Here is a 26819-nt window from a genome sequence, read left to right as displayed (position 1 = left end):
CTCTCTCTCTCTCCCCCTCTCTTTGTCGAGGACGCGCCTGAAAATATCTGGCACGGCTGAAGCCGACGTTTCTATAGGTGGAGTAATGACGAATGTGCAAGCGAGCGACAAGGACGCGAGCGGGCCGATACGTTCTCCGGGTCCCCTCCACCTTCGCCGATTAAATCGACGATCGAAGAGCCTGGGAGGAACAAAACGGCCGAATCGACCCAGAAAAAGGAATCGAGGATCCCAACTGTCGCCGATTCCTCGCGATCGAGAGCCCCTCCTCCCGCGTCCTCGGTCTCTCTCTCTCTCTCAAACCTCCGGAAGAGACCCCCAGGGTCCATCTCGGACCATCCCGGTCGACCTCGGTCCCACTTTTCCATCCCAACTCCTCGATAAATAAAGAAACAGCCCTCCGGTTAAAGAGAGGAGGAGGAAACTTATCGGGAGAGTCGGCTTCGCCTAGCTCGTCAGGGCCGATCGATCAGGCCTCCATCAATCAGCTACGTCAGAAATAATCGATCGACGTGACAATTTCAGTCGAGTTGACCGGAGAAGCGGAGCAAACACCGAAGCAACCGATCAATCAATCCCGGAGAGCCCGGTCACGCGTCTCCGTCGCGACGCGACGCGTCGCCTTGCGTAATGTCCGCGGCAGCATATACCGAGTGTCCACCATTTTGCCCAAGACGTCACCGGAAGATCCGATCTTCTCCCGACAATTATTTTTTCGCATAGATTCGCCTGCAAGAATTTTCCATTCTTGCGAAGTCCCCTCATTGGTCAACGTTTAAAAAGTCCTATCCGAAGCTATCAATTTTGCATACGCAAGTTAATCGTGCGAGCTCGAGAATCGAGTCCCCGGATCGACAGGCCGGGAAAAAATTCGGCCGAGGAAATGCAATCGGGCAGGGAAAAAAAGCTCGGAAGAGAGCTCCGTCGAAAAAGAGCAGCGACTGTCAGTCGGCAGTTCGGTCAGTCCCCGAGTTGGCAGTTTCGATTTTTTTTTCATTTTCATTTTCCACCCTTTTTTTATTTTATTTTATTTTATTTTATTTCATTTCATTTCATTTCCTTTTACATATTATTTTTTTTTCCCCCCCCTCGACGATCGACGGGAGCTCGTCACTCGAAAATCCCGACGCGACTCTCCGGGACGTCTCTCGGACAGCTCTCCGGGTGTTTGAGCCCTCGAGAGCGGCCGGTAATTCGCTCGTTTGCACACCCGGCGTGCACACGCGTGCACGCATGCCCTCCCAGGGCCTCCTTAGGATGTCGCGCGTCACGGGTGATGTATGCACCGCGGTGCATTCATACCGGTATGCGCGCACCGCGGTGACGTAATGCGCGCAATTATTCCCCGGCCGTTATCAGCGCGACGTGGCAAGGGGTCGAGGCGTTTCGAGAACGAGATTTCTCCGGATTCCGGTTTTCTCTTTTTCCCTCCTTTTTTTCCCCTTTCCTTTCGACACAGACCGCGGACAGTGGAAGAAACTGACGAGAGCTTGTGAGAAGCGATACACGTAGTACCGCAGGAAAACACGTCAATGCGATTAGCCGCGATCGGGGTATTCGAGAAATCCTGGATTCCATCCCCAGGGCTACCAACTCGATCAAAGTGACCGATCTCGAATGGTCCACCTTCTCCAAGGCGACATCACTCCTGGTGGTCGCGAGATGACTTTCCCGTGGGTTGGAACGCGGTACCCCCGTGTATTCCCGCTAACGCACGTACGTACCGATGGCACATACGCACGCACATCGCGTGCCCCAGGGCTGGGAGGAGGACAGCGGAGAAAATGACCGGATGGCTGGTCAGGCTGCACCGGGTCATAACTCACCATTAATTAATTAATAAGTCCACTCCGCTTTACCGCGAGCTCCTCCTTACCCGGCCGGCATGCGTAATCTCGAATTACCGATCGCGTTTCGCGCACGGCTAACCTCGGCCGGAGCCTACTCTCGCTCAGCAGCCTAACTGGGTTAGGTCGTTAGGCTGCCTGGGAGAAGGTGGCTGCGACGAGCCTTTCGCCATCTTCGAAGATTAATCGGGATATCCGAGTCGATCGAGTAGCAATAAAACACATAACAAATGCCAGGTTCCTCCAAAACCGACTCCACCGGTGTTCTTAAGAAAAGAGAAAATTTCGTCCAACGGAGGAGGTGCACTGATTAAAAAATATTAATTACTAAAACAAATATATATATATTGCAAAACCTAGCTCTCATAAGGTCGATATTCCCTGATCGAACCTGCCAGAGTGCAATCGATCGAACCGAATACCTAAGAGACCAATCGGACAACCTCCCTTGGTAAGGTAATCGAGGGTGATTACCGGTACCATCCCCCGGTGGCTCATTCGGGTGGAATCATCGACTTTGCAGGTGGAAAAAGGGGGTACCGGTCAAAGAGCCTGGATGATCGGTGAGCTTTTTCGATGACGTTGAAAATTTTGTCAAACGCACTTTGATGGACCCAGCATCCGCAGCAGAGAGGTGCGCCCGCGGCGTTCGAGCCGGGCTATCATTATACGTCCCCGTCCCTCCCCCCCGGCATTATTACTCCGCCGGTTATTAATTCATTTCGAAAATACAATTTTCTGTCCGAACGATCAAAACGCTCCGACCTGGCGGTGGATACGAGAGCGGGGCATCTCCGCATGCTCCGCACACCTGCGAGTCCGCATCGACGGCCGCGTTTACGCATTAACGACCAGGCCAGACGTTTAGGCCGTCCCATACGCATCGGTAAATCGCGCACACGTCGGGCCCCGCCGCTCCCGCTTTATGCCGCGGTGCTTTCGGTGACGTTAGATATCGCCGATAGTTGCGCGTTTACGTGGATCCCGGATCCATTCTACCGTGACGGGGAGGGTGCGGCCTCTGCCCCCGACGATGCGGCCGTCCCGGTAGGCCGCCGGTCAGCGTTAATACAGTCATTTCGGGAGGGGGCCCGGTGTCGTCGTTTAATGGTATTATCGAGGCACCCCCGGAGATCAAACGGCACCGACCGACAATGCCGGATTGCGAGATGCCGCGCGTCCGTGGACGCGGAACCCGCGGAAGCGGGACCGCTCGGGAGAAGGCGCCGGGAGTACAGCCGACGGAGTGTATAGTTGAGAATCTCTCGATATTCCTACGAAATCTCTGATACAAGGGTGAGATGATTGAATATTAACGGGTCGATCGATCAAATCGCGATATCTCGCGACTACGCGTGTATTAGATTTCTGGTAGATAGTCGCAGGCATTGATAGTGGAGTGCCAGAAAATCTGCCCCCAAATTTCGGCCCAACTTAATTGCGTACCCTTTGTCCGGGGGGTCACTTTGATGGAACCCGCAAAAGTCCGCGGGAACATAACTCGAGGGGGTTCCTCGAATCCGCAAATCTGTCGGAATCTCCCGGCTTTCCTCCGGGAATGGACGAGGGTCCAGGAAAGGCGCGAGCTGGCCGGCGATAACTCGAAAGAATGCACCCGATAACTCCCGGCACGGCAGAGTCCATATCGGGCGGCGCGTCGCAAGCGGTGCGTGAAATGGAAATCGAGCGAAATGCGAAATGCGAAATGCGAAATGCGAAATGCGAAATGCGAAATGCGAATTCGCGGTAGCCGGGCTCGACGGCGCCGGAGGCGCTGGCAAATTAGCGCCACCGCTCCCCCGTGGAAAATCCCCGGTCTAATATTTTTCATTGAGTGAATTTGTTACCCTCCTAACCTCCCCTCTTGATCGGTGCCCAGCTTCGCGATCCTGTATGCAAATGATCCGTGCACACAGGACGACGCTGCCGGCGTTCAAATCCGACGCAATGTAGAAAGGGGACGTGCCACACACGCGGAAAGGCTGGAGTTAACGCACTAGGTGCTCCTCGTTAAAAGAATTCCACTTATCGTTAACGAGGTCCGATCGATCCGAGAATTCAGATCCCAAGACCCGATCTTATATGATTTAAAATTGAAAAACAAATAAAAATCGGCAAAGCCAAACCTCGGAAGTATCGCGAGCGGAAAGAGGCGCCCCGTGTGTTCTTCGGGTTTGCCCATGCGGCAGGAAGCAACCCGCCCCGCAGGCCCGAATATCGATCTCATACATAATTAAATACCAGCTCAGCAAAGCATTACAAAGAGAGCTTACTTCAGCTTTGATCTGCTGACAGACGGGGCCCATCATCGCGGACTTCAATAGGTTCGAGCGCGCGGCGGCACATCCGCGGGGGTGGCTCGGAACACACGCGCACACGTACCCACCCCCGCGACACCAGTCTCGACCCACACGTGCACGCGTGCCCGTTTCGCCCGAGACACGGGTGCTCGCTCTTTTGCATTTCGTATTACCCATCTCCCGTGTCCTATAGGCAGGCCCACTAACGAACCCTCGAGGGGGTCCCTTCGATGCCGCCGAACAACGGGCATCGATATATCGGTACCCGCCGATCGGCAATGACGCCAATGACGGCGAGAAGACGAAACGAGTCCGCCTCCATTCAGCCCGAAGAGTCGCCTTCTAAGGGAAATATTTAGCTACCCCTCAAAGGGAACTGGGGACGTCGTGGGGCCGAATGATCCCGCAACCCCTCGAGCTAGTTGTCCGTAAGAGTATTCAGGGACGTCGGTCAGAGTTGACGTTTGGTGACGTAGGGATGAAGATAATCCCGAGGTCCATCCAGAAGACCCTTTGATGCGCGCTGCCGAATCACCGTCCCGAAAACTAGGTATTCATCCATAGAGAGGAGTACATTAAAAAACCTCCACCAGAAGTGATGGGTATACGAGGGGGATCTCCTGGGGTCCATCGAAGGAGTCCTTTGGAACGAGTTGACGGTCATCGATGTCGATACCCGCTATCGACGTTAATGCCGATGAAGATGCTACGAGACTCTCTTAAGGATGCGATTCCCTAGAGGGAAAGTATTTAACCTCCCATGAAGGTAATCGAGGATCAAATCCCAGGACCGACCTCGCATTTCGTTCGGCCAGGACGCGCAAATATCCAGGAACGTCCGTCAAAAGCTGATCGTTACACGAAGAGGATCTCGGCGAATCCATCGAGAGCGCATCGGCTCTGTCGAGCATCCAGGGTGCAGGGCGGTAAAGAGGTCGGACACTCGTATTTCCGCCCGCCCATTATCCGCGTCGCTGTCCATCCATCCGGTCCATCCGTCCGTCCGCCCGTCCTCGTGGAGAGACATCCGCCACGTCTCCTCGCCCGGACCGTCAGTCTACCGACAAGTTGTTCCTGCCCGAGCTCGAACGGGTTAATAATAAAGTCCCTCTCGCTCCTTCGGCATACCTGAACATCGCCCTTCCCCTTTACGGAAGGATCCTGCATCCCCCAGCCCCGGGTCCAGATTCCCAACTGGGATAGATTGTCCCTCGTACCTATATCCTCCTCTCTACTCCCGACTCGACTTTTCGTACCCATCGAACTTTAGCGTTCCATCCGCGTTTCATCCGCGTTTCATCCGCGTTTCATCCGCGTTTCATCATTCGAATCGCGTGAAATCACCAGCCCAGAGTGAAACGATCACCCCAAGAGGCCCAGGGTGGCATTAACGCATCGACACCCGCGTCACCTAAGTACTCCCTGACAGGAAAACGCGGAGGTGATCGGCTCGACAATGGCGCCGTTTTCGCGTGTCCCCTCCCCAAGTGGCGCCACGTATGATTTTCGCGCACGCCTTCCACGATCGGCGTGCGTACACGAGCGGGCTGATTTATCAATCAGCCCACTCGCACGACACGCATTGTGCGTCCCCATATATCTCGCGACAGGCCGATCACCTTTGTACGGCAAAGGCCACGAGAGGCACGTGCAGCGGTGCGGGCCACGCGTGCGCGCCCAGTGTGCGTTCATTATTTCCCCGACACGCGTGCGTGCAGGTGTGACTCCGCCGAGGACACGGCACGACGGAGAGGGACCCGGGGCGAAAGAGAGACACCCCGTTCGTGTGGGTCCCCGATGCGTGCCGGTATGCCGGCCACCGTGGAACGGTGCGTGGCCACCTTTGCGATTACGATTACAGGGACTACTCCGTCCACGTTGCTACAAATGCCCCGGCAGATGTCGGCGGATATTCCGCAACGTCGGGACGACCAGAAACATCGGCGGGATTTCACCGCGACTCCACGCACGTGCAATATTGAAAAGCTCCGCCTCGGTCTTTTCCAGTCCACGTGGAAACACCTACGAAGAGGTACCTGAGACCCGCAAAACTTCCAAAACCGACGTCCGTAAAAACTTATGTATTTTTTTTTAGCGTCTAAAAGACGCCAAAAAGCAATTCTAAGTAAAAGAATCAGAATTTAACTGGCTCATGTTGTTAAATATGCTCTTACTATTTTTCTAAGTGTATCAGACATTTCGATCAGACTCGAGTAATAAGAACTTTCTGATCGTGTTAAACAGACTTTCTTATAAACGATACCGTGCGTCGTTCGCGTGGGTTTGCGATTGTAAAATCCATCGTAATGCGATTTTTTCCCGTTCGCGGTTTAACGTAAAAGTGTCCGTTCGACTGTATGTCCGTCACAACGGACGTTGAAATTGCGCTCGTGTGGCCTCAGTGGAAATGGTCTGGCAGATGTCAGCTCATCCTTCGCGACGCTCGGTACGCGCTCCCCTATACACGTGCACGGTCGACGAGTACCTACCCGCCATTCCCCGTCCACGTGGATGCACCTGCGAAGAGGTCCCTAAGTCTATAACCCCGGAGGTGTCGTTTCAACGTCCGTCGTAAAAGTATATTTCAGCGTACAGTAGCATCCGAGGGCGATGAGTCGCCTTTGTTCCAACAAGACGCATAAGTTTAACCGGTCACGTGGCACCAGCCTAAACGCGTCCCCCTGCGCCTCCACCTCGAAAAGTTATTTCCTCATTGTCTCTTAGTTTAAAGAGCGAGAAGGCTGGACGCGGGCTCGAATGATTCAGCCCGATGGCACGGATGATTTCCACATAGGAACGACATACCTTACGCATGTAATTCCTTCAAAAAGTAAACATATCGTTCGGGCGCGAAGTCTACCGACGAGCGTCCCGCTCCCCCCTGCGTTACCGTTTTTAGCACGTAGTCTCTCACCTGCCGAGCAATACGTCTCTCAAGTGTGACTCATCGAGCGGTCGCCTTGTCACCGTACGTCGTGTCCCCGAGACCGTCCACCTCGCGTATCTTTCCCGTCGACCTGGAGGATCCGCCTTCCCGAACGTCGCCCGTTATCCGCGCTCCCAGGGTGGCGTTATCGGAAACTAACGGCGGCACGTGGTAACGCGAAAACACCGCACCATCGCGGCGCGTTCGTCACTTGTCGCATTGATGACGTGTCCAGATGATAAGAGAGCCGGCGAGCGGACCTCGCCAGGATGAGAAACAATATTTGGGAGCATCGTCGAGATGACGGCCGCGGAGCAACGACCCGACACCTCGTCTCGACGGATGAAAACAAAGCCACGAGAATTTTCGGTAGGGGAGATGTAGATCGTTCGACCGCTGGAGGGTGATTACTTGCTAAGGGTGATCACGTGTCACTCACCAACAGTAGTGGTTTCCGGTAGCGTCGTTAATCCACGATCGAAGTTCCGGCGCCAGGCCGGTCGGCGGGATCGCGGCCGAGGTCGCGCCACACCACCTGGGGAGGATCACCAGGTCGCCCACATGGTGCCCCCGGGAGGCAGCGCCTCCTCGCGGGCCGAAGGGCAGTCCGGGGTCCAGCCTGTCGGGGCTCATTCGCACCCGAGCACCCGCTCGCGTAGTACACACCTCACACTGGCCAGGCCATGGCCCGAGACTGAGTTCACGTTTTTCCACCACATTCGCGTTAAGGACTGCGTCCGTCCGGGAGAGAACTGGTACGTACCGATGAGGAAGGCCAAAGAGATAGAGCGAGAGAGAGAAAGAGAGAAAGAGGGAGGTTAGGACGCAGTGCGAGGCTCGGTCCAGAAGGAGAAGGGCAGAAGGGTCCGAGGACCGGGCCAAAGTCGTAGAGACGCGGACACCTTTTCACGTCGGCAGCACGTGGCGCACTGACGGCGCGGCGACTGGCGTACCCCCACCACCGGGCCTCCCCTCCAGCGGCGCGCGGGAGGGAGGGGAAGTGCCGCGCTTCACCCACGCCACCCACGCCCCTATCCCTCTCCGGCGGGACTTTGACTTCCTCTCTCTCGCATGCCGCCCCCTCCGGACGAGGGAGGGAGAGGCAACGAGCGGCGCCACCGAGGGATAGAGAGAGAAAGGGGAGGGGACACTACACTCCGGCTCCGTGAGACCGAGGGAGAAGGAGACGCGATAGAGAGGTGAGTACACCAGCGCCACTGTGCCGTGGAAAGAAAAGTAACCATCCAGCGGCGCCGTAAGAGGGAGCGAGACGGGGATACGGGATCCCCGTGCGCTCGAGAGAGAAGGGTCGACGTGCTCCTGGACCGGCGGCGGAGAGAGGCGGTGCGACATGCGGGTAGTACGTCAGAGGGAGAGAGAGCGAGCCCGCATCCATGCGGGTCGAACGGAGAGGCGAGCATGCCGGGGACTCCGCGAGTGGGAGGAGGACCGCGCTGTGCGGCCGCCGCGGGTTGGAGAGAGACCCACGGACGGAGCGCCGGCGCGAGGCCGAGAGGGACGCCCCTATGCGGGTATCGCGAGTCGGAGAGAGAGAGAGGGAGCGAAGGAAGACCGGCCAGCGTCCGTGTCCCACGCGCGGACCTCTCGCTCCCGCTGAACCGCCGGCACGCGTGCGTCTGCGTGCGCGCTGACGTCCTGCGACACGCTACGCGGAAAAGTAGTAAACCACCGCGTAACCCTCTCCCGTTCAGTAGACGGTGCGCATCCCGCGCGGAAAAGCGCGTCCTCCGGGTTTTTACAACCCCCCCGAACGGCAGGCCCGAATTGCCCCACAAATTCGCACGCCGTCCACGTGGCTGCGCATCGCGCATCGCGCATCGCGGTTTTTACGTTCTCCAATGTTTCCGTCACCTTCGTTATTCCGCCTCACCCATTACGAGCGGCGGAAGTGCGTCCAGTCACGGGACCCCGTGATGGTTGTCGGGCCCAAAAGGGACGGATGGGCCCCTCTGCTGGTCGCCAGGAGTTCGGCAATAAATCTCGATGAAAAAACGACCGCCACTCGAGGCGCACGCGGTTCCTACGCAGCAACCTCGGTGCGAATGCGTGCTCCCTCCTCCCATGTGCCATCCACTCATCCTCCCCCCCTCCCCGACGTCCCTACCCCACGTGACGGTCGAGCTCCCCCCCTCCCGGCCAAGACGTCGACGTGATGTATGCCCGCCATACAGAGGCGAGTGTCACGACTCTCGTGATGCATCGGCCCTCACCTGACCATGTCCCCCCTCCCCCACCACGTGACCTCGTCAACTCTGCGACGAGAGCACGGATTCGCCGAGGCACCCACGACTTAAGGAGTGCACCCTAAGGTCACGTGGAAATGACATCTCAGGAGTCAATCGTTTCGTTATACTCTTCTCCAAACTCGAAAATTGCTCGTGTAAATCTCATTTAAATACATTTTTACCGAGACACTTTCAAGATCGAAATAGACGAATTTAAAAGCGATCGATGCATCTCGCTCGAAGAAGTTTCGTGAACGAGTGAGGGCGGATGCTCCTTCCGCGTCACCTTACCTCTTACTTATACTTCGGCGTTAAGAAAAAGGTGGAGGGGCACGACGCCTCGAAAGAATAAAACGTTGGCTAGAATGCGGATCTCGGTGGAGATCGCAGTTGCGTTCGGGGGTCCTGGGACCGGGAAAGGAGGGAAAAGGGGGGCGCGGATTCCGTCTTCGCGCTCGAGGAAAAATCGAGCGATAAATTTGGAAAGTAGGGACGCCATTCCCCCCCACCTCCGTACGTAGCTGGTTCGCGTGTAATTTTAGGCGTAGCAGTTTCCGCGACATTGGAGCTGAAAGGGCGACACCGGTACAGGATTCCGGGAGGAGGGGCCACTGGGGGGCCGAGGGGATTTCGGCGATTTGGGGGCAACCCCGATGGTTGCGTACGTCCCATGGATCAGGGAACTCGATAGCGTGCCGAAGTCGAGGCGAACGGCAATAAATCCATTTTTCGTGAAGGGATCCACGGGACCGAAGGGGGACCAGGGCGAGGAGGGTCTGATTAGCAGCCTGACTCAGGCCGTGCGGGATGACAGCCGGTGAGTTATAATATTGCCCATCTATCTATTTATCTACTCCATCTCCTGCCTGCCCTCTCCTCTGATGCCGTTGATGCCCCTGGTGCCCTCCTTGCCCCTCCCCGCCGTTCCGGGATATCGGAAACGGGGATGGCCTCGTAAAAGGAGAGGATAAATATAAATTAACTCGGTGCAACCCACCCGGGGACAAAGATGGCCCCCGTTGGCAGGGCGACGCAGAGGTGGCGTCCCCCTCGCTCCGGGAAGATGTGGAAATAGGGGGCACCTCGGCCAGGATGATGCATTTTTTTTTCTTTTTTTCAGGGACAATCAGGGAATCCTTCCGTGAAATTCTCGGTACTGGAGGAACCGACCCACTGTACCGATCTCTTGAACAAGGGTCGTTGTCACGGTTGCTGGGGATTACACCCTGAGAAGGAGTCATCGCTATGATAATATCCTGCTGTCAAATCCGTCGGAAGAAACGTCAGGTGGAGTGTCGAAAGTGCGATTAAATCGACGATATGAGTTTCCTTCTCGACGATGTAATTGTTTCGTTGCAATTATACATGATTTAGGCAAGGAGGTCATTTGTCAAAGGGGTACATGTGACGGATCCAGGGCGCACTGGCACTATTGCATTTGAACCATTGTACCAATTTTGAGTTAGGTGCAGATCTGAGAGTTTCGAGGGAATGTGTAATATATTCGCAGTACACGGTGCGTCGATTCGTTCACGTGCAAGTACTAGAAAATCGGGTGCCATTACGGGTTAATGCCGATCCTCACCGTCGTTTTTGAGTGGTAACTGGTACCCAGCTGGGGCGATCGGCGATTCTCGATGAGACGATCGAAACCCTCGATTCGTTTATATCTCCCGCCATCCTCGGTATCGAGAGCCTCCCCTCGAATCGCGAGTTCCTTAACTCGGCGTGTAATGCACGGCAGGCACGGGGGGCTGCTTCGACTCGTAATAACGTGATATTAAGCGCAATAAACCGGCCGAGTCGTAAAATCGTAGTGCCTTTAGTTACAGGGCTTTTTCCAGCGGCCGGAGGAAAGAAGTTACGTTGACAGGGACCGCAAAGGGGGGCCAGGGGGATAAGCGGGAATTAAGTCGGGGGGCATCCCGTTCGATGAAAATTCCCCGAGAAGATGCGAAAGGAGATGGGGGAGGCTCGGGGGAAAGGTCGGGGGAAGAAAAAAATGAAGCTCATTCGATATTACATTAAGGTGACCCCTCGCAAATCTTCCGCTGAAAGCGAACACTGCCGGGACACCTCTCTATACATTTCGCCAGCCCCGAACCGGATAGGAAGATGCATCCCGAACTTTCGACAGAACCAGTTCATATATCTGAAGTATGGTCGCCATAAATAAGCGGGGCCGTCCGTTGGTTCGCCGTCCGCCATTGGCCGCCTGCAGACGGCGGGACCGACGCCGGCTCCTTCCGAGAGTTCCGCCTCGGTCCCGAGGACCCCCGGATGGATTTCCACCGATCGAAATTGTCACCAAGATGGAGGAGCGCGCCTCCCGATCACCCCAAACACCCGGCCCGATAAAGCAGACCCTCATCTTCTCCGCGAGACAGCCCGTCGTACAAACGACGCGACGCCCGGCCATGCCCAATACTCGGGAAAATAAAACTTCATAAGAGACGTCTCGTATCGATCACTCCCTATTTATCCCAGAGGATGTCCGATGCATCCACGACTTCCTACCAGGGCCTCCTTCCAGTCTCACCTCGCGAAATTAACAGCGGATGTAGAAACGAAACATGAGAAGTTAAATTTGTCCGCCATCTTGAAATCGGGAACAGCGGCCGTCGAAGCGTTCGTACGTCTTTCTTTACGTGATGCGCGTTATCCGCTGTTTTTAAGGAGATATTGATTGAAACAGGTGGTAAGAGTTATTGCATGCTGCAAATCCAGTTTATGCATGAGAAACGCGCGAGGATGCTGCGCTGAGAAAAAAAAAAATTTTCATTGAACCAGTCCTTTTTTCTCAGAATGGGGCCACGCGAGATGGCCGCCATTTTGGTTCCTTCCTCTGAAGTCCTGGGCTTCGCTCATATTGGGATATACTTCGTCGATTTTTTTTAGATCCATGGGACGTGACATATCGAGGTGCGACACCAAAAGGTCGCTGCCATGTCTAAGTACCATCGGATGCAGACGAGAGCCTCCTGGTGGATCGAAATATGAAGAATATGCCGAAGATGTCCTACACGCGAGGCGGATGCGCTTCCGCGCGCGACTCTAAGCCTAAGCGTCGACATCCGCTTTGTGTCCTATCGATGTTCCGTATCGATACATCGCCGGTTGCACAAAGCCCAGGAAGAGAACCCGGAGGAAGGATCCCGCCGTAAGGGGCCCGTTCCAACGGAGTCCCATTCATGCCGGGGTCGGTGGCAACCCCATTAAAGTTTTCACGCGCGCTTCGTTACCGCGTATTGTTCACCGGCCGATCTCTCGTGACAAATTCCTATTGCCGGGGGGTAAAAAGGGAAATACTTCTAAGGCGGCGTCCCGAAGGTGAATTGGAAGGTTCCTGGACGGTCTGGGCGGGCCCGAAAATGGGCCCGTCTATTCTGGGCCCGTCGTCACTCCTGACTACCGACTCACAGTGATGATGCAAAATAGATCTTGCTCCTAGAACCTCGATTTCGGTTTTGCGAAAAGTACAATACCAAGACCTGGCCACGATTTTTAATCACCGGTGATGGTCACTTCCTGCAAAACGAGCCGGTGAACACCGGCATGGAATCATTTGCGAAGCGCTCTCGCGGTGAATCCTCATAGATCCGAAAGATCCCGAAGCACGACCTAGAGTACTCGGTGCGACCCTCCGGCCGACCCCGGCGATCCTGAATAAGCGACAATTTGTATGACAATTCGAGGAGGTCCCGAGTATCGTGACCCCACACGAGGCGCGTTCCTGGGCTACCGGAGCCCGGAAAGAGAAGGAGCAGGGCACGTCTCCATAGGAGCGGAGGAAGGGAGAGAGAAGGACCCAGGGACCTACCTCGCGACCGAAAGAGAGGGACGGAGTGCCGGGAAGGGAGGAGGGAGCGAGAAAGAGAGATCAGCAGGAGAGATCACGACTCTTGTGCAAAGTTAAAGGTCTCTCAGCTGCGACTGCACGATCGCGGAGTCGGAGGACCAGCATTATTACGAGCAGGAAGCGCCTCGGTGACAAATGGCGCGGCTTCATTGTCGGGCCCGACGTGCAGGGTCCCGCCGTAAATCTGCCGGTGACCGACAGGAGTCCGACAAGGCCCCGACGGAGCCGGGACCCGGGGCCGAAATCCGGGCCCGGAAAGAGGGTGCCCCGTAAAGATGGTCGACGGACGGGAAACGGTCCCCGGGTTAACTAGCGGGTGACCACGGTCCGTCGATCGACCACAAGAGAGTCCAGCCTCCGCAGAATGGGGACCCAGGAACGACTTCCTTCCCCGAACCCTGCGCCGATTCCAGGACCCCTGGACCCCCGAGACATCCTCCCCAAAAATCGAGCGACCCTCCGGACTCCTCCACCCGCGCCGTTGCGCCGCAATTCCTTCGATACGACACGGAGATTCGACATCTACGAGGGCGGGATGAGGGAGCCGGTGCACAGTTCCACGGGACGAGATCCTAAAGAAGCCCGTGGGCGGACCTGTGGAACGCCTAAAAATTCCTACGGCGCGGTTACTCCTGGCTCGCGGGAAAAGAGAGGAAAATAATAAAAGGAACAGCGGAGTCCTTTTACCCCACGCATCGTCCTTCTACGTCCCGTCCTACGCCTCGCGTACACTAGCCGAGGTCCCTCCGACAATTGTCTCCGCTTGTTATAAAATCCAAGGCCGGTCATTGTTACGGAAAAATGAGGAACAGCCGCGGGGTTGTTCACTCGGGACATCACGGAGTTTAATGCGAAATCAAGGGGAAGTCGTCAAGAATTTTTTTTCCTTTTTTTTTTTCTCAACCCGGCAAATGCAAAATTATGCCGTCGCTCATTGCGAATGCGAATATCGTATTTCGCGTATCGTTCACCGTTTCGCTCGCTAAGGAAACGCGAAAGGTGCTCGACCACAGGTGTCGGTAGCGTTGGTCAGCGTCCTCGTCCTCGGATGACGGACAGCGGTCTCAGGGAAACTCTTGGCGCGATGGGGGGAACCAGCTCGAGGGGAGAAAGAGGGGAAAGAGGGGAAAGAGCGAAGATGGTGGAGGAAAGTCCGCTAAGTAGCGAGTGACCGCGGTCCGTCAATCGGCGTCGGGCCCCAAGAGAAACGAGGGGCCCAAGATGGCCGCTGGGAGCGCTTGCTTTAGCAACTTAGCATAAATCACTCCCTCCCCGCTGGCTCGCCAGCTGCAGAATGCGATCGCTGCGAGCTCGGCGTTGCTCCTTCTCTCGCTCTGGCGCCCCCTTCCTTGCGCCCTCTCCCTCTCCCTCCCTCCGGATCTGATCGAACGAGCGAGAGAAAGAGGAAGTCCTGCGCGAAGGAGGAGAACCACCGAGAGGAAGAGAGCGAGGCCCTCGGTGTGGACGGTGGCTTAATGGTCGGGTTACGTTGCGAGTCCGACGACTTCATCCGTCGAGAGACCGATGACTAATTGGCTTTCTTACCGAGAGGAACGAAAGAATCGGGAGTTTACGCCCTTCCTTCTCCCGTCACTTCCCTCCCGAATCGTCAAATTTTGCGCCCAAATTTTACAACGAACCTCCGCCCCCTCGTCGACTCCGGCGACTTCTTATCCATCCAAAGTACCTATAGGCAAAATCCGAAGAGCCATTCGCTCGGTAATCGGTGAGAATGATTTCCTTCGAGAGCCGATTGCCTTTCATTTCACGCGACTCGGTTAAGAAGTGTGGTTCGATTGTAATAATTTCCAGTTTTTTTTTTTTTACGCCATTTCCCGAGCATTCCCTTCGACGGAATCGACCGTACAATCCTCGCGCGCAAAGAAAAAAAAAAAGAAAAGTTCGATCGAACGAACAAAATCGATCGATCGCGTTCGGTCAATTCCCGAAAACGTTTCTCTCGAGTGCGCCGAATTTCAGTTGATCCGACCCAACTCGTTCGATCGAGCAAAGTGGCTTGGTTAAATCGTCTCGTTAATTTTGGAAAATACATTGGTCGGTACACCGAAACGTTTCGATTATATGTACCGAATTATTTCAATGCTTAATGTAAGCTCCCGCGATATTTGACGGGATTAATGGACAGCTATTGACCGAAGAATTTTATCATGTCAACCGAACATTTCCTTCTCCATGTAATAACCATATACCATGGGTGGGATGTATTGCGGGAATGACATGTTCCGTGAAAAGTGGGAGATCAAGACCGACCAAACCGAGGATTTTATTCTGATAGAAGAGAGGGAAATTGTCGGGAAAGAGAGAGAGAGCATCGGGCGAGAGCGTGACTCCGTCAGCGTCACCCTCTGGCCAGGAGCTCTTTCTGCTCGAAGAAGTCGACCTGGCTCGGGCCAGAAGGCAGAGACCTCCGGAAGAGCGCCGACTAAAAAAATCACTGGAAGACTTCCAGCCAGCCGGAGGTGGCAGCGAGACCTCGAGGAGGGCCCTCTTCGGCTCTCCTCGGCCTAAGACGGGGTAATGGCGACCCCTGACATCACCAGTCAAGGATATTGTCCATCCCGCTAACCGCGGTAGCGGCCCCGTCAAATTTACGCTCTTCGGGGTCGTCCTCCGCCTCCTGGAACGACCACCGTGTGCAAACCTTCGCCATCTACGGAGGCGCCGTTTGCCGGAAAATCATCGACCGGCCTCTAGAAATTGACGGGCGACTTGGCCGAGAAGTCACTCCCGACCGATGACCAACATGACGAGGGATATTGCCGGGTCCCTAGAAAGTACTATACCCTCCAGGCGCTTAATATGCGACTTGAAAACGCGTGCGGAATTTTTAGACACGCTAGGAAGGACCTACCTAGGATTTCAACATATAATTATAAGGCCCACATTGAACCATCCAACTTTTCCAGGATTTAGGTAGATGCCTAACGTGGAAAATGTAGATCAAATTGGCCTGATGTCAAATTAAATCCTAGGTTCTAGGGGAAATGTCGATTTTCATGAGTTATGCCTGGAAACTAGGGTTCAGGTACTGCTTGGCATCGTTCCCTCGGTTCCCCACGGCGGAAGCTGTTAATAAAATTATACCATCTCGATTCGACTTTTCCGGGGTAGCGTTTCGTCGGTTTGGTCGGTTAGGGGTATCGTTTGGTTTTTTGTTGCCGCAGGGGCTACAAAGACCGAGGCTCCTTTCCTTCGGTTTTGAGCAAGACTTCGACCGCGTGTAGATCCCTCCGAGGAGGTCCAAGACCTCCGGAGATTTATGGATTCCCTCTTGGAACAGAGCTCAGGTTGATTCGTGGCGGGTGCGGTACGTCGGTATCTTGGAGGCCACAAAGACCTCGGCCAGGGCCGGGGCATTACATGATCCCCGAGGCAGCCGTTATAGCCTTCTCAAACCCCGTCAGGCCTTAATTTACTTAGGGAGACGAAAGATTGGTAGACGCCGAAGTGGAGGAATCCGGCGCGTCCTTAATCGGAGGAAATCGAGACCTGGTTCTTAACCGAACTCAAGGATCGTCCTCCTTGGCGGCGAAAGCGTCGTAAACCCGGGAAAAGGATATCCAATGGAACGTTGCGGCGATTTTACAGCCGGAATAAAGAACCTCGATCGAGGTCCGGCCTCCACGTGGAGGCATCCTGTCACGGCCAGGAAATAAAGGGCAGAAACGGCGGGCCGAAAAACGTGGCTTGACGACGTCGCAAGGATAAACGCCTGGAATACTTTTCCGCCACTTTCGTTAATGGAACCCGACGAGCTGGCTCTCGAGATCCCCCCAGAGTGGATTGCACCCGATTTCGAGATCATCCTCGGACTTGGAAGCATGCGACTCGTGCGTGCACCTTGCGATACCCTTCGAGACGTTCCGAGAGAGTCTCTGGCCTGTCTGGTTATACGACATCGTAAATTAAGTGGAGCGAGTCGCGACATACCGAAGACAAACACGCGCCGATCCGGCGAAGTCGGAGCTGCGAATCGATGATCTCGATACCGACCCAGGATTTCTGGGTCACCGGACGAGTTTGCAGGTTCCTCAAGGTGAGTATTCCTCGGATAAGGTGGACCTGTTCCCCGAGAAACGCCCCAGGCTACGAAAAACGGAGTAAAGGTCACTCGGAAACATATAAGAAAAAAAAATAAAATCAAGTGAGTCTTTTCCATGATCGCATTCATAAAAAGTGGAATCATGAATATAACACTCAATATCACAGTTTATGCAAATATTTTATGTAAAAGGTTCTCCAGGTACGATCGAGCACTCGGAAATTGCGAGTGTTCACCCGAGCCTCCACCCGACAAATACGGACGTAAGTGTACATTCGAGGTACAAATGACACCGGATTTCCTGAAAACCGTAAATTTCCGTCTTACCCTCGAACTCCTCGCGTTCGCGGGACTTATATGGAGGCGATGATTTTTTATACTGGCGACCGCCCAAAGATTTTCGGTCACAAGGCTCAATGGAGGTCCTTTTTAAGGTACTGAAAAGGTGGACCTGCTCTTGACAGAAGGTAGCATCGAATTCGCCCAGTCGTTTCGGGTGTCAAGTTCTTCCGTCCAGGGTGTCGATAAGTCCCAAGGCGAACGACTGGTCGATTTCTAGGACCGATTCCGATTTCAGACAGCGCGGTCTTGCGAATCTTAGGAGTTAGGTGCGTGCACCTTGCGGATCCCTCGGGATGTTCCGGGAGATGCCGGCAAGGGGTCCCTGGTTTGGCTGGTTATACGATATCATAAAAGGAATCACGTGAGAGCAGACGAACGGACGAACGTACGGACCGATCAGGTTTGGGCAGCTGTCTGCAACCACGTCACTCAAGTTCACTGTCGGCCTCGCCGTGGAATGAATGCCTTTCATTATGAACTTTATCTCCAGGCCGATCTCCCTTGGTCCCTCTCTCTCTCTGTCGCTCCCGCGAGTGCTTGTCTCTTTTAACCCTTTCTCCTCATTGCAGACTCGCTCCGTAAGGACGTATGGGCGCACTCGAGTCACGCCGGAATATTATCGTTCAACGACCACCGGCTCTTTCTCTCGCGGAGAGTCGGCCCTAAGGATTTATGCCCGGCACCGGGCCCCGGAGTCCGGCATTTCCATGCCGACGACCATCCACCAGGCCCCGGGCGATAAGGAGGAAGGACCAACCGAAACCAAGGACCCCTCCTTAAGATAGCGACCCGAGGGGTGCCGGGAGTTTTCCCCCGATTTTCGGGACCCCTCTTCCAGGCCCGGCTGGAAACAGGATCGATCGGTCGACAGTATCGACTAGAAAGTCGAATATTTGCCGCCGGTCATTCGCCGGTTTTAGCCGATGACGCCCGCGCCGACATTCGTTTGCGTAAACACGTTAATGACGGCTCCTGAAAACAATAAATACCGGGCTGAAGTCCCTAATGAGCGGTTTAAGCGCAACGCGGGGCCAAATGCGTTTTGGCCAAAACAACCGTCCTCTCAAGTCCATAATGCCGGAAACCCGATCGGCGTCGATTTTCCCGGACTCCTTTTCCGGGGCCGCGGCGTTACGCTACTCCTACGAGCGGCATTTCCGTGATTGGTAATTTCGTTTAATGAGACCTTCGGTGCCATTTGTAATGCGGGGGGAAAAAATCGATCCATGCCGCGGTAACGGCCGGCCGACCGATCGAATGGCGATCGATCGTCCGCGGCGATCTCGCCGCGGCGGATCGGCCGATCGGTAATGGCAGCCTATCGGTGTCGGCGTGTAAGATCGATGGCTCGTCGACGAAAGGGTAATTCGTGGTACGTATACACTCCTCGGCTAAGGTTAATCGCGCTTAACCACAGCCAGGCTTGCGGCGCGCGGTAGGCGTTGCAAGGTATTTGCATGTTAATTTATTCCACGGACTGGACGCGCGCTTTCCGCGCCGATTTCCCCGCGCCTGGTGCGTCGCGGCTTAAAGAGGAAGGCGTTCCACGTCTTCCTTTCCCCGTGGAGTAAACGGGCACCGCCAAGAAGGCGCCAACTTTGAGTCTCCACAGTTGGACGGGAGCAAGAATTAAAGTCGCTACGAGGAAACGTTACATATCCATCGGGCGTGAAAAAATGTATGTCAGTCCTGCAGCTTTTGCGACGAGGTACGGTAGGATCGTTACCGAACGGCTTTCTCCTGGACCCGGGTTATCCTGGAATCCAGGGGAAAGAAGTAATGGACTCGCCGCGGCAAGAATCCGATTGGCTGGAAGTCTCTCCGACGTCGTTTCATCGCTAGACAAGCAATTGACTTTGATCTATCCGTCACGCGCAGCATTGAGCGCAATTACGGTCAATTTAATGCCGGGCCGCCATTCCGTTCGAATTGGAATCCCCGTAGGTGGATATGTGGGTATCGATTCCAGAGTAGGGATGAGGTAATGGATGGAGGACGCGCCTGCACGCGTGTACCCCGTTAAGCGACGCGCGTGCGGGGATACTGAAAATTAACACCAAATGTCGTCCCATCTCTTCCTCTCCCGGAGATCAATCCGCGATCTGCCCGGAACTGTCCCATCTATGGCCGATGCCGTCCGACCATCCACAACGCCGCCCGATAGCCAATCCCTCGGAGTACCTCGTCAAAACGAGCCTCAGCGCCTAAACCACGCGCGACGTAGCGAAAACCCTCAGACAACGATTGCGCCCCTGGATCCCCTGAACAACTTTCGTAGGAGACGTTTTCCTCCAGCGGGGCTGATTACCCCATAATTAGCCCATTAATCTTCGGCGTTCCCCGCGCGACCGGTTAAGACGATACAGCGGATCAGCGCGAGCGACCCCTCTGGATCGCAATGGCGACTTTTCCGTTCTCTTGGATCTCGATCTCTTGAAATGCTGCCATAGGCCTATCTTTCCCTTTGACTATCGACGATTCTTCTCGCGCAATAATTCCCCCCCTCGCGCCAAACTCAATTCCCAAGGTCTACCCCTGGAGCGCCGGTGCAACCCCTACTCTGCCTATGCACGCGCAACCTGTTCGCGTATGCACGTACGTTATGCATCGGTGCATAATAGGCGAGTACGAGGGCCGCGATCGCCGCGTCTCGTGCCCAGTCACCGTTAAAGCCCGCAAACTCAAGTGGACGTGAGTCTTCGTATAATATTACATCCTATTAGGGATGGAATAACTGCCGGATAAAACGCGACAGCGGACGGCGCAAGGAAGGGGCAGTTCTACGAGATGCGTGCCTCCGACGAGCCTCCCCCCTTCGTAACTCCACCTCGTGGCTTCGGTGCAACCCTTTAGCTCTTTCCCGCTTGTATGACAAACCACATGGCTCCAAATGGCACAGCTTTGGATGCGTCCGAGTCTCCGTCGATCCGATCTACGCCCGCCAAGTGCATCTGAACCGTGGACGGTTTGTCACCACGGGGTGGTATAAGAAGATACGACGCCATATATCGGAATCCAGCCCACCTTAAGGGGATGTGAAAGTGGCATCTGAATCGTTCATGAAACTCATCCCCGAACTGGGTGTGCCGAACCGTCCCAAGCTTGACAACCTGAATGTGGAGGCTTTAAGGAAGGTCCTGGGATATCATTTTTTATTAACAAATTCTGAAAATATCCATGAAGAAATTTTTAATCAATTGAAATCTCACGAGTCTCAGGGCCTATCTTACACCCTCCACATTAGTACTCCTCCGTTCCGCCACGCGAATATTCCCGCAAGCATCGCGGTTATCCAGGGTCGCCTCGTCGGATCCAGGGAGTTTATCTCCCGGGGGTGGCGACGGCGTCGCGGCGGTCGGCGGGGGCGTTGGTAAGAACTCCCGGGAAAGTAGTAGTTGACGCGGGGCGCGCCTGCATCCCGGAGGCGCGGGGTCGTTCCGAAGGAAAATTTCGACGATAAATAGTAGTGTATTCTAAACGAGGTACAGAGAGCGCATTGGATCTAAATTATGAATTTCATCAGCAGCAGTCCGCCGTTTCATTCCGCGCTTCACAGCAGCCCCCCCTCCGCTGGGCAGCAACACCCCCGCCTATCCGCGCCTTGGACGCCCTCCTCGGCGCTCCCAACCCCGACGGCGTCCCCTTTAGCGCCGGGGAGATGAAAAGTTCTGGCGAAGACATAAAAATGCGCCGCTGCATTTCCCTTTTAAAATAACGCCCTTTGCTCCTTTTTCAGTTTATTATTATCAAGTTGTGCCGCCTGCATTTCTGGACGGCGCCCCGGCGTCCCTCCGTCGTTCACCCCCTCTTAGACCGCCGAAACGTCTCCTAACCTCACTTACTCCCTCGCGAAACTACGAGGTCATGAGAATTAACGCTTAACGCGGAAGGTAACCCCTTCTTTTCCTCCCACTTTCTCCCCGTTCGGGTTATCGGGTCGAGCGTATCGAAGTTGCGGATTTCATCGGCTCTTTTGATTGCTAAATCCTAATCGCGGGAAAACGATTAGGTACATCGAATTCAGGAAAAAAAAGAAAAGAAAGTAAGTTTCACAAACGAGGTCTCTGAGGCCACTTCCACGTCACCTTAAAATCCATAATTTCCTGAGTACCCCCTCGATTCGAGCGATATTTTTCTTTCATTTCGAATGATGGGGCAAGTAGTGCTCGGACGAATTTGGTAAAGAATTGCGCGATGGGCCTTTGTTCCCTTTTAGAGGACGATACCGCGCGCCGATCTTGACGTATCGCTGACGTCAATGTGGATTTTAACCAATCGCTCGCCCGAAACCGGACGAGGTGGAGGCGCAGCGGAGGCGGCGACGATTTTACGAGCCGCCGAGCGCTTACGTAGTAACCGCCTGCGTTTACGTCTTCATGAATAACTCGTGGCCGATGTAGAGGTCGCCGAGGCTCCTCTCCTGCGCGACCTGCGCAACGGACGGCAGCGCCACCCTGCACCTGTTCTTTAATACCACCTGAGAAGTCCCGCTCGCCATTTTTCCCCGGACAGTTTGGAAAATGCTCCTTTTCCTGGACCATCTGCCTCCGACAGGGTCCACATCCCGATCGAGAGTCGACTGGTTAACGTCAGGATTTCATGACCACCCGACGTCGTTATGAAGTCATTTCATATTGCCATTGCAAGTCGAGCCATTACAAGTTGGCCAATCAACCTGACGAATTCCCGAAAACGTTCGTTATCCTGAATTTTGTCACCCACCACCATCAAAGTCCAGGTCCCGATTACAAAGTCGACGTCAGGACTTCACGGCCATCCACGTAAACCCACCTCGTCAATAGGAGAGACTCGTCCGGGGAATAATTTCAACCTCTCGTATCAACGTCCATCATCGGGCCCGATTAAGCGGTCCTGAGTTACCGCCGACGAGGACGGCTCGTCCGAGGTTACCGATGGCCTCATCTGGTTAGGCCGATATTAATAAATAAGAGAACCAGTGGCACCGGAGGAGTGGCGTTTTCGGTCGAGCGAAGACACCGTATCCGGGTTTCCAATAAATAACGAGATAATCTCACGGAGAAATCAGGCGAGTTATGTCCGCCATAAAGGTTGACCCACGCACGCGGTTAGGCTAGGTCCGCACGCGGTATGCGGCACGTTACACACGGAATGATATACCGATGATTATCGAGCATTCCTGATTTCCGTATGCGAGGGAACGGTTTCGACGGATCCTCGAGTGGTCCTGGTCCCCCCAGGTGCCATAGATCCGTCGTCCCCGGTCAACCAGGGAGACCCCGGAGAGGCACCCCTCGCGTCGGCGCATGCGCCCTTCTCCATTGAGTCCGCCGAGGATATGCCACGGTGGATTATAAGTCCCGGCCCTTTTTCGGGGCTCTTATTTGACCGAGTTCTTTTCTGACCGAAGGGACAACAACATGGCCGGAGATCGGATCGGCCGGATTCGTCGGTTTTCGCACGATCGACTTCCATCGAACGTGCAACCCGTTGCCTTCCGTAACCCAGGTGTCGGGTTACCGGTCTCCGGGCCGTCTCGATTGCCCAAACTTCGGGCCCCCGAGCCCCGCGTGGACCACTCAAAGGTGTCTCATAAGAGACCACCCGTATGTACCTCCTTCGCTTTCGCTTCCACCGATTCTAATCTCCGATTTTTCACTACGGCGGTGCCTTTTTTGAAAACCCCGCCCGGGCCCATGGTGCTCCGATTTGGGGAGCCCCCCGGCTACTTCGGCTCCCCGTTTCCTTTGTCTATCCCCTGATCCGCTTGTCCACCCTCGGCCAAAAATCCTCCAGCCCGAAAGCGTTCGCGAGCGGGAAATTTCATGAAACTTTTCAACGAACCGGCTCCACCGTATCCTATGAAACTTCAGATCGTGAACATAGGGACCATCAATCAGGTCCTGACCGTCGTGAAATTTCATTTTTTTATATAATATGTTATGTTCAGATCGTGAAGTTCGAAGCGATTCGGAAGACTCGGTTAAGAGAAAAGTATGATTTATGAGACCTCTTTGACGCCCCTTTCACTTAAATCGAGATTCGTCAGGGTCTGCGTCGACCTTGTCGCGGACTCCTCCACTGGATATGCATCCGCAGTTGCATCGGGCGGGTCCGCGAGGCAACTGCGGAGGGCCGCAGCGGCTCGGCTCCTATTTATAGTCTCGTCCGGCAAAAACCCGAATGACGACACCGGGCGCGAAGTGGCCCCATCGGAGATCGCGAGAGCGTGGGAGCGGGTGCGAGAGCGAGAGGTTAAATCGGGGCGCAGGGGAGCGGGAGAAGGACCGAGAGAGACGCCGATCCGGCTCCGGGAGCGGGAGAAAAAGAGAGGGACGCCGTCGATCAAACGTCCGACAACTCGAGACGTCTCCATCGCGCCTTGGTACGCACCTCAGCCTCCGCTTTCATCTCCGGCTCCCTCGGTGCCGCTTCGGCACCAGAAACGCCGCTGTTTAATCAACGAGAGAGAGGGAGAGACCCGGCGGTAACGAAATCGTTAAGGGGGCGAAGGACCGCCTGAAAAAAATTCCCTCGATACGAGCAACCGTGAAGAGTATCTCTTCTCAAAAATGGTCGGTAAAAGTGCATCGAAAGCTTCCCCTCTTAAGGTGATATGAAAGTCTCATATATACGTACCGACAGTCAAAGTACATATAAAACTTTTCTCCAAGATGGTTGCACCGAATCATTTGAAAGATCGTCACATCGATCCCAAGGCCTTAAGGAAGGTCCCGACACCCGTGAGATTTCATTTATTAAATTTCTTCCCCTAAAGTTTCATAAACGATCGACAGGCTCCACTTTCGCGTCGCCTTAACGCCGGAGCCAGGGATGCACTTTTTCACGAGTGAGCTTCCCACCCGCGGAAAATCAACATTCTTAAGTATGATACCAAGTTCCGGGGAGTGAAATGTAAGGATATGTAATTTGACGTCGGCAATTAGATCGACCGTTACCGCTTACAATTACCTCGAAGCGCGGTACGGAGTGCACTCCTCGCGGTCGATTATCACGTTTCGCTTTCGAGGAGAGTGAGAGAGGAATTTCGAGGGAGCGACAGGAGGCCCGTTTTCGGAAAAAGGAGGGAGACAGGAGGAAAAATGAAAATTACGGCACGACAAACGGTGTACTTATGCCTCGATAAAGTCCGATACCCGACTCGGCGTCGGGGAGCGTCGGAACGGGCGTACGTACATATACGGCCGGTTCAACGTATGATTATCCGCTCCCAGGGGACCCCACTGTGCGGCTACGAACGCAGAACGGTTATTAGCCCGTTGTTTTATCTTCGTGCTCAATTAGCGAGTACGATTCCGTAATACAACGTGACGTGGCCGCGCACCTAAAAGAGTGCGCGGCGCCCATCGACAAAAGGAGGGTTGATGCGAAATAGGAATTTAAAAAAGGAATTGGCGAGGATATAAAAAAAAGGGAAAAAACGTAGGAAGAAAGGGGCGGGATGCAAATACGGCTGGGTTCGGTTCTATCGGGTTTCGAGAATGCGGGGGTAATTCGAAACGACAGGCTCGTTGTAATTATGTCGCCATGTTGCGGGCTCTGTCACTCCCGTTCCGCCGTTGAGCCGCGCGGATATGTATATGGGAAAGAGAAATCGCCGCTTTGGCGGTCTCGAGACGGGATATCCTCTAGGTGGAGCTCGGTTTCCTGGTCCTCGACCTGGGCCGAGAGCCTACCCGCGTGAATTCCGCGGATCGGCGGATATAATCGGCCGATAAATCGGCCCCGTCGTCGCGGTATCGGCTGCCATCGCTCCGTGGGGGCATAACTAGTACGCTTTGGAAAGTCATCCCGTAGCGAGTGGTAAACCAATTATTAATATTAGACGTGTCATAAAAGGCAGAAAGGCGGGGCATTAATATTCATAAAGCGGCCTGTCCCGAGCCGGCCAAGAGAGAGGCCGAGCGCGGACCTCGCGGAGGCCGCGTCATCGTCGTCATTATCCGACGACGTAGAGCTACCTCCAGGCGACCGGGACTTCGTCACCTGACCGGGTGTCCCGAGATACACGCTAATCGATCTAATTCGGTACGACGTTATCACCTAACCGGTACCTCGACCTCGCGCCGTCATGGGAAAGACTTCCCCGTTACCACCCATCACCACATTAAGGGGATGCAAAAGTGAATCCGTGGGATCATTTGCGATAATTCTCCTTACTGGGTGCCCCGAAACGTTTCAAATTCCACCACGTGAATATCTAGGCTGTAAGGTAGGTCCTGACCCTCATGAAATTTCAATATTTTTAATAAATTAGAAAAAAAAAAAATTTCACGAGGTTCAGGACCTTCCTTATACCCTCGATATTTATATTGTAAAGCTCGAATCGGTTCGGTACACCCATTTGTAGAAAAGTATCACTCTTTACGCCACTTTGACATCGCCTTAACGAACGAGCCTGGAAAATCGAGAAATCCCATCTGCCCCGTCAATTGTCGTACGATTTCGAGCTAGCCCGAGTATTCCGGAGTTTCTCGTCCTATCGGCGTATATTTATCGGTATAGGGCCCGAGTCGGGTGTAACTCGAGGTCGGTACCCGTAGCTCGTAAGGAGTGGGCGTAATGCGACGACAGCTAAGGACAGGAGCGTCGAGAAAGGGACAAAGGACTTATCCCTCGACTTCTTCGACTCCCGGGTCCAAGATGGCGGCCGGTCAGGAGAAGAGAGGTCCGGAGAGAGAGTGACCGGTAGGGTCTCGGCGGTGGTCAGTCAGCTCGATGTCAGCCCGCTAATTGGCAGCCTTGTCGCATAGAGGTAGCATGAGCCGGTTGTGTAGCTGGCTGCTTGTCGCGTAATTCGTAAGCGGTTCTTGCCCCTTCCCTCCCGGGTCCCGGTCTTCTTCTTCTTCGGCTACACGCCCTCTCCCCGGGTCCTCGCCTCCCGTTCGGTTTCGCTTCGGCACCTTCTCGCTCACCCACACGGCACACGCGAGTGCAAGACGTGCTTCCCTCTAGGTTATGCGTTATGCGTGGGCGGAGGCGAATGCTGACGAGCATGCATCCTCCGGTGCATAGCCTACGAGGTCGGCTCCTATAGCCCCTGTAGAGGAGGCTTGTAGAGGCCGGCCATCTGGGTGGTCTTCCACGTTAACGTTTCTCCGAGAGGTCACGTTACGCGACTTCCCTCGACCGAGGTGGGTTAGCCCACGTGGGGAACCTGGCTCCATATTTGGGAGTCGGTCTTAGAGGGTATAGGCTGACATCCCGACTTCCTGGGTGATGGGTTCTGCGTCTAT

The 26819-nt window shown here is 54.7% G+C and overlaps 1 protein-coding gene across 2 annotated transcripts in view; it reads right to left on the bottom strand.

The window, feature by feature from the left end:
• Window positions 1-26819, bottom strand: part of LOC105701014 (protein tiptop) — an 88552-nt gene that overhangs the window by 44075 nt on the left and 17658 nt on the right. Inside the window, exon 1 of one of the 2 annotated variants that reach the window (XM_012427397.1) lies at window positions 7513-7977. The exons of the other annotated variant lie outside the window; for it this stretch is intronic. The gene's annotated coding sequence lies outside the window, so the exon portion shown is untranslated. Of the gene's footprint in view, window positions 1-7512; window positions 7978-26819 lie in introns of those variants that run through there. 2 annotated transcript variants of the gene reach the window in all.

Source organism: Orussus abietinus, unplaced genomic scaffold (genome assembly GCF_000612105.2).
Source record: "Orussus abietinus isolate OABI.00-Male unplaced genomic scaffold, Oabi_2.0 scaffold9, whole genome shotgun sequence".
Classification (NCBI taxonomy): Eukaryota; Metazoa; Arthropoda; class Insecta; order Hymenoptera; family Orussidae; genus Orussus; species Orussus abietinus.
Note: the sequence above shows the minus strand (reverse complement) of the source record. Positions and strands in the feature narration are given on the sequence as shown.